This window comes from Ursus americanus, chromosome 7 (assembly GCF_024610735.1).
Source record: "Ursus americanus isolate L20-20 chromosome 7, mUrsAme1.1.p, whole genome shotgun sequence".
NCBI lineage: Eukaryota > Metazoa > Chordata > Mammalia > Carnivora > Ursidae > Ursus > Ursus americanus.
This window is the reverse complement of record NC_142133.1, coordinates 57379947-57388056: the sequence shown is the minus strand read 5'-3', so window position 1 is coordinate 57388056 and position 8110 is coordinate 57379947. Positions and strand designations below refer to the sequence as shown.

The 8110-nt window shown below is 40.5% G+C and overlaps 1 pseudogene; it reads left to right on the top strand.

Annotated features, from left to right (window-relative positions):
- The first annotated feature begins 6961 nt into the window (after positions 1-6961).
- Positions 6962-7707, top strand: LOC123799967 (derlin-1 pseudogene; annotated as a pseudogene).
- Positions 7708-8110: the final 403 nt, after the last annotated feature.

Genomic DNA, 8110 nt, shown 5'->3' with positions numbered 1-8110 from the left:
GCTCCTTGCTCAGTGGGCAGCCTCTGTCTGCTCTGCCTGCTGCTCCCCCTGTGGGTGCATGCTCTCTCTCTGACACATCAATAAGTAAAATCTTTAAGAAATAAATAATAATGGTATTTCCTTTTATTTATCACATTTTAATAAAATCAACTAGTTAATTAAATAAGATTTCATTTTGAAATTAAAATTAATTTTAATTTTGCAGTGACTGATACATGGAGGAAGAGATACTTAAATCTAAAATCACGATTGCTTTCACTATCCATATAGCTAACACTGCAAGAAACTAAAATGATAATACAGCTGTGAAGCTGTAGCAAGACTTTTCTTAGAATATTGATGGTGACCAACTTAAGGTTCTATTCCTCTAGCAACATTCAGTGAGTTTTTGAACACATGCTTTTTCTTTCTCCCCATCAACTCCATCCCTTGCCTCTCTACTCTTTCCTCTTTTAATATCTCCAGTGAACGGAAGCTGTACACTAAAGGTTCTTGTCTTCTTCCTCTTCTTTTCTTTAATAGCTATGGTACTCCCATTTCTAAGGCAGGAACGAAATTTTAAACAATTCATATATCTCATTACATAAAAATAACCGTTGTGGGACTTGGGGTAGGGAGAGAACATTTTTGTAAGCTGGCTCTTCCTGCCAACCATGCAACAGAGATGTGCTGGTTTCCACGTGGAGCCTTTGCTCAGAACAAAATACCCAATCTGCATGTAGATTTGAATTGCTCAGAACAGCTTCTTCCCTCCCCCCAAAACTCCTATCTGATAGCCCTAAAATATAAACTAAGTCAGCTCTCAGAAGAATTCAAATGTGGTACATTATTATTATTTTTATTTTATTTTATTTTTTAAATTTAATTAAAAAAAATTTTTTTTTGCAAACATGACAGGGAAAGATCTGGGCATTGTGCCAGAAAAACAAGAAAGATGACTGAGGTTAAAGAGGTCCAATAAATTTTTTTTAAAAGGTTTTGGAGACCCCTATTTTCTTAACTTTTTCCAAACAAGATTTGATGTGTTTGCATGTAGTCTATCTCTCTCCCTCTTCCCTAAGGGCCCTCAATATGCTACTGCTGTTCTGTACGTATTAATTTTAGCAGTTGCAGTTGTTCTCTGTAATGGAAAATTCTACCATTATCTATGTTATCTCCTTTCCCAGATTTCCCCCCAGCTGCAGGACATGAAGTAACAAGAGGAGGAGTGGTTTGAACCAGCTCATACACACTTTCACATGAAATCATAATGTGTAACATTATAACCCGTAGCTGATTGTATCCAAGCTTAAGGAGCCAATACACACATCTTTGCTACAGGAGAAAAAGATTGTTTAAATAGTTTAAATAATACCATTTTTAGGATTGGCAATAACCAAATGAATGCTGCAACATTTTAATGAGAATGCGCCAGATTTAAACGTGAAGGAAGAGCAAAAATTAGTTAGAAGGTGAAATGGAGCTTTTTAAGCAAAATTCAAACACCTGCGGAAGAAAAGTGCATAGTGCATTTGAAAGAGGCCCGATATACTGACATAAAGAACAAGAGGAATAACAATTATCATTTTATACTCAGTTCTTACTGAGCATTTACTAACAAAATGCATTTTGTAAGTCTTAACTCCATCCTTACACTGTCCTTAAGAGGTAAGTACTACCATTCTTTTTTTTTTTCTTTCCTAGGTTTTATTTATTTGTTTGAAAGAGAGTGTGTGTGACCAGGGGGAGGAGCAGAGGAAGAAGGACAAACAGACTCCATGCTGAGCACAGAGCCTGATGTGGGGCCGGAAGCAGGGCTCTATCTCACTCCTGAGATCACACCCCAAGCCACAATCAAGAGTAGGACATTTAACAGACTGAGCCCCCCCAGGTGCTCCTAATATTATTTTCATACGACAGAAAGGGCCACCAGTGTATGGCCATGGGACCTGCATGAGGAGGTGAAGTACATAGGGGCCAGATTATGCAGGGACTCGCAGGTCACCTTAAGGAATTGGGTCTTTTTGCTAAGGTGAGCCACTGGAGAGTTTCCAGCGAGGTATCAGATTCAAATTTATGAAGACCACCTCAGTTTCTGTGTGGAAAATTTGATATTAACTGACATTTCTTAAGTGTTTTCTATGGGTCAGGCACTTTTTTAAGGTCATTTGCAAGTATTAATTTATTTCATCCACAGCTACTCTATAAAATAGGTATTGTTGTTTTCATTTCACAGATGTGGAAACTGAGGCACAGAGAGGACGAGTGACTTACCCAAGGTTACACAGCTTATAAATAATGGAGCCAGACTCCAACCCAGGAAAATTGACCCTAGAGTCGACACCCACCACTTTGCTGTAGAGCAACCAGATGTGGTGATTTGGACTAGGATGGTGATAATGGCACCAAAGATTGGGAGGGATTTGGCAAGATATTTGGAAACTTGGTGATGAACTAAGCATAGTGAGGGAGAAGGTGGCAACTGTCGGGGATGATACCAAGATTTATGTCTTACATAAGAGGATAAAATAGTTGTGCTATTTATTGGGAGAGCATGAGTGGAGATGTTGGTTTTTAGATAAGGAGGTGAAGAATCTGATTTCAAATTAATTGAGTTTGAGGAATCTCTGAGACAACAAATGGCGGGTAGTCCCATTTCAGGTGTGAAGAGCAGACAAGAGTCTATGTAGATCTAGCCTATGTAGAAATCCCTGCCTTGGGGCACCTAGCTAGCTTAGTCAGAGGGGCATGCAACTCTTGATTGTGGGGTCCTGAGTTTGAGTTCCAAATGGAGTGTAGAGATTCCTTAAATATATTTTTAAAAACTTAAAAAGAAAAAAGAAGTCCCTGCTTATTCCTTATCAAACCATTCTTCATACCATTCCCTCCAACTACTTATCACAACCTGTGACTATTTTACCTCTCTCCCCAGGTAGAGTGTAAACATATCATGGCAGACTCTTTGCTTGGCCGTTCACTATTTTATTCCCAGTGCCTGGCGTATAGGTGTTCCGTAAATAATCGTCCAACGAATGAGACAGCATTAGACGATCTTACCACAAAATCTTTGACAAACAGGAATTCAAGTTCCCCTCGTATATGTCCAGTGTCAAGGAATGCACGATTATCAGGCAATCATTTTTAACAGCTCTCTTAGGAAATTCTCCTTTTACATTCGATTGCAGACCACTTACTTGAGACATTGACCTGTTGGTGCAATCAGCTATCTGGTCCACCCATCTAAAGATGAATGACCTTGCTGCCCTTCTTTATTCTCAGTTCCCCTTTATCCTTTGGCCTGGGTACACACCAGTCTGTCATTGCTCTTGATATGTGACCTCTGAAGCTGATTGTCCAGCCCCGAGCCCTGACCTCACACATACACACTGGTCGTTCAGTGGGTAGAGTAGGACGGTCACCTTCCTTGTTTTAACTAGCGTATTTTTACTAAAAACAGCCAAACTCTGTTAAGCCTCGTGATGATTTAACCTAGCTACATAACGATTTACAGTCAGCTAGAATGCCCTTTTTCAAAAATGTTTAGGTATACCCAAATATTTGTGATTTAATGACATTCCCAGGTATTTTCTTGGAATTTGGAAAACAATGACCCAGTTTCATTTTCACATCTGTTAGTTCAAAAAGCATCACTTTCTAAAATTCAGCAATCTGCCTTAAAATTTAAAATCTGTCATATTTTTATAACCCCTTTAAAAAGGAATTTATCCCCCCCCAAAAAGGAATCTATCCCAAGGAAATAATCTACAAAATTTCATTTTTAAAAAACAATGCAGCATTATTGATGAAAATGTAAACACTAGAAACCAAGTCCCCCCATAGGGTAATGGCTAAGTCAGTAGAGGTACATCCACATTGAGCAGTGATCAAAAAATGATGATTACTAAATCTATCCCGTCTTATATTCATTACAACAACTCTATGGGGGAAATGCTTATAAAATAAGTGGGTGGAGGAAGGATAATAACATCCTACCTCAGGGTGATTACAAATGTGGAAGGAAATAGACTAAAATATCAGCAGTGATTTGGTCTGTGTAGTGAATTGTGATAATTTTCTCAAAAATTTAGTGAATACAAATTTTATAATTAAAATTGATTTATAATAATGTATAAAATTATTTTCCTTTTGTCTCTTACTCTACTTTTATGCTCATTGGACAAGATTAAGGTCATGCCTTTTTTTTTTTTTTCACAAATAAGAGGCATTTTCCTATACAAATGGAAATAAGTCAGAAAGAAGGAAGAGATTGATTGATTTTTTAAAAATTTTATTTATTTATTTGACAGAGCCAGAGAGGGAGAGAGAGAGATAGAGCGGGGGGGGGGGGGGTGGGCCGAGGAAGAAGCGGATCCAGGACCCTGGAATCCAGACCCGAGTCGAAGGCAGACACTTAACCCACTGAGCCACCCAGGTGCCCCCGAAGGAAGAGATTTAAAGAAAGCCAGGGTGGCTCAGATGGGGGTCGTGATCCCAGGGGTCCTGGGATGGAGCCCCGCGTCAGGCTCCCTGCTCGGCGGGGAGCCTGCTTCTCCCTCTCCTGCTGTTCCCCCTGCTTGTGCTCTCTTGCTCTCTCTGTCAAATGAATAAATAAAATCTTAAAAAAATAAAAGAAAAGAAAGAATGAACAATCGAAGTTAAAAGTTGGAAAAGCCAAACAAACTTACTTAAATTTTCTTGGATTCTTTTGACTTACGTTGAAAGTCAAGGGGGGAAAAGGGAAAACGGGTTATATGTGTGTGAAATGGAAACCCATGCATTCCGATGGCAAAAAGAGATTGAGAATTGTGGATAGGGGACCAAGGCTGTGAACAAGTTCTCCTGAAAGAAAAGAACAAAACAGTTGTACCGGTCACTTGTGCATGCATGGTTCTCACGTATTTGTTTAGCGGCAGCACTGAAAACTTAGCTCAGAATAATTTTTCTTATGATTAAGAAATTATGATTAAAACTTGAAATTTTTAAGTAAAATTTTGTGAAGCCCATAAATAATAATTTCACAATTATTTAATTACATTTCATAATTATTCTTATTATTAATTTAGAAGTAGAAATAGGTTTGTAATTACTAAATTAGGTTTTTTAAATAATCCATGTCATGGAAAGCATTAAGGCAAGAAATTTATTTACAGCTGTACTCTAGCCATTGCTGACAACAACCTAAAAATTCCAATTAAGAATGAAGAAAATGTGAGGTGTAGTGATTCACATAATTAAATGTGTTTTGAAAATTGGGCTAATTGCAGACCTCAGTCAGCATTGTTTGAATGAAAAGTAGGAATGGATATAAAGGGTCTAGCACAGTGCCTGGTGCACAGCAGAAATGGCAGCTCTTCTTGAGAGTGATAATCTGCAATATTTTAACTGCTCTCTGGATTTAATATATTTTATACTGTCCTATAATAGCTATTTTATATGCATGTAAAAACTATTAATCAGACTAAATAATATTATGTGCTAATACTAATGGACCAGCCAAAGACTCACTCTCTTGATAAAAATAAGCAGGACATGGGGCGCCTGGGTGGCTCAGTCGTTAAGCGTCTGCCTTCGGCTTGGGGAGTGATCCCTGGGTCCTGGGATAGAGCCTCACATCGGGCTCCTCCACTGGGAGCCTGCTTCTTCCTCTCCTGCTCACCCTGCTTGTGTTCCCTCTGTCGCTGACTGTCTCTCTCTGTCAAATAAATAAATAAAATCTTTAAAAAAAAATAAGCAGGGTAAATCCACAGACATGGACTTTTTAGGTGCAAAAGATCATAGAATACCTAGTAAGTTTTCCTCTAATTTTATAGATGAGGGAGCTAAAACCCCCCAAAAGGTAGGTTTTCTGAAGTTCTATCCCTAGTTGCTAGCAGAACCTATTTGGAAAAGGAAAACCTGGCCTTCAAAGTTTAGTTTTCTCTAATTAAATTCAGAATTCAAATGGACAATATTAACGAGAACCTGGAAAGTAAATAGAAAATACTTTATTTATTTTTTTTTTAAATTAAAACTGCTCGGATTATGCTTCAGAAAGAATCCATTGGCTGTCATGATGCTTCTCTTTTAGCTTCTTGATACTGGATGTTCAGAATCAAATAGGTATGATTACTCAGCTTGAGAAGAATCTCAAGCATTGGGCAGTGAAACAAATTAATAAATATAATTCTTCAAACAGAGCTTCTTTTATAAATATTATCCCAGAAAACTTGAAGTTAGGTTGTCAGTGGCTCAGAATAGTTTAGAGAAAGTACAAAGTAGTCCTGGGGAGAGGGAAGGAAGGGAAGGGAAGGGAAGGAAGGGAAGGGAAGGGAAGGGAAGGGAAGGGAAGGGAAGGGAAGGGAAGGGAAGGGAAGGGAAGGGAAGGGAAGGAAGGAACTGAGGGAGAGAGGGAGAAAGAAAGAGAATCATTGTTAATGCGTGATGCAGTTTACCTCAAGGTAGGAAATGATGGAAAAAGTCTGGGAGGTTCCAAGAATAGCAGAAAATAGCCAAGCAGAAATAAACTTTATACTTCATAAATAGGTGAGAGAGAAAAGGGCTTATATGTGTAAGAAACCAGAAACAAGCATTGAAGAAAGGTCTGGCAGTTATCATTGAATCAGCAATTCCCCTCCTAGGTACATACCCAAGAGAAATGAAAACATACGTCCACCGGAAACTTGCACAGTTGTCTACAGCAGTGTTATTTCTAATAGGCGAAAGGTGGAAACAACCCAAGCGTCCATCCACCGGCGAATGGATAAGCAAAATGTGGTACACATCCAGCCGCAGAAAAGGGAAGAAGTACGAATGTATGCTACCACGGGGATGAAGCTTAAAAACATCAGGTCAAGGGCCGTGCCGCATCCGGGGATCTCCGCCTTCCCCACCCCGGCTTGGGCCGCTCCTCCTCCACACCTTCCACTCACAGAGGGGACCTTGTGAGGGGCCGGGGATAGGGAGTGGGGCGGCCGTGCACATCCTAGCCACATAAACGGTGAAGATGTCCCGCATCGGGGACTGTTTCAGGAGCATCCCGGCCATCGTGCCCTGTTGGTAGGTCACCACGGTCGCGGTACCCTGGTTGGCAAACCTGGTCTCATCAGCCCGCCCCCTTCTTCCTCTGGCCTGAAGAGGCCCTCCTCTATCGCTTCCAGATTTGGAGGGCAATCACTGCCACCTTTTATTTCCCTGTGGGTCCAGGAACTGGATTTATTCGGTCAATTTCTACTTCCTGTATCAGTATTCTACACGACGTGAAAGAGGAGCTTTTGATGGGAGGCCAGCTATTATTCTTGCTCCTCTTTAACTGGATTTGCTTCGTGATTACTGGCTTAGCAATGAATGTGCAGTTGCTGGCGGTTCCTCTGATCATGTCGGTAGTTTATGTCTAGGCCCGGCTGCACAGAGACAGGATTGTATGGTTTTGGTGTGGAACACAGATTACGGCCTGTTACTTACCATGGGTTATCCTTAGATTCAACTACATCATGGGAGGCTCGGTGACCAATGAGCTCATTGGAAATCTTGTTGGACATCTTTATTTCCTCCTAATGCTCAGCTACCCAATGGACTTGGGACGAAGACATTTTCTATCCACACCTGTTTTTGCACTGCTGTCTGCCCAGCAGGAGAGGAGGGGTGTCAGGATTTGGTGTGCCCCCTGCTAGCATGAGGTGAGTTGCTGATCAGAATGGTGGAGGTGGGAGACACAACTGGGGACAGGACTTTCAGCTTGGGGACCAATGAAGGAGAGGCCACTGGCCTGTCCAACCAGCCACTCTGCTCAGACGAAGTTTCCTCCTGGTGCTGGGTGTGCTTAACAACCAAGTTCTAGCAAACGCTGTTAGATCTGACCCACGCTGAATGTAGTCTTTGGTACATGACAACATTTTTTAACTCCTGAAGAAAAAAATGGTTCCTCAAGTTGCATGATTCTCTTTCAAGTCCTTACTGCTACAAAAAAGAAATATCAACCTGCAGATTTCAGAACTATATATTTTTTGGTGTCTTCTCTTCCTTTTCCATCTGAATAATGGCATCTGCTGGCACCAAGCTGGGCATCTGGGATTGGGTCACCAAATCCTTGACAAAAGGACTCTTACCTCTTTTTTACATTCACGACTTGCTCCTTCTTTTCCCAACCAAAAAT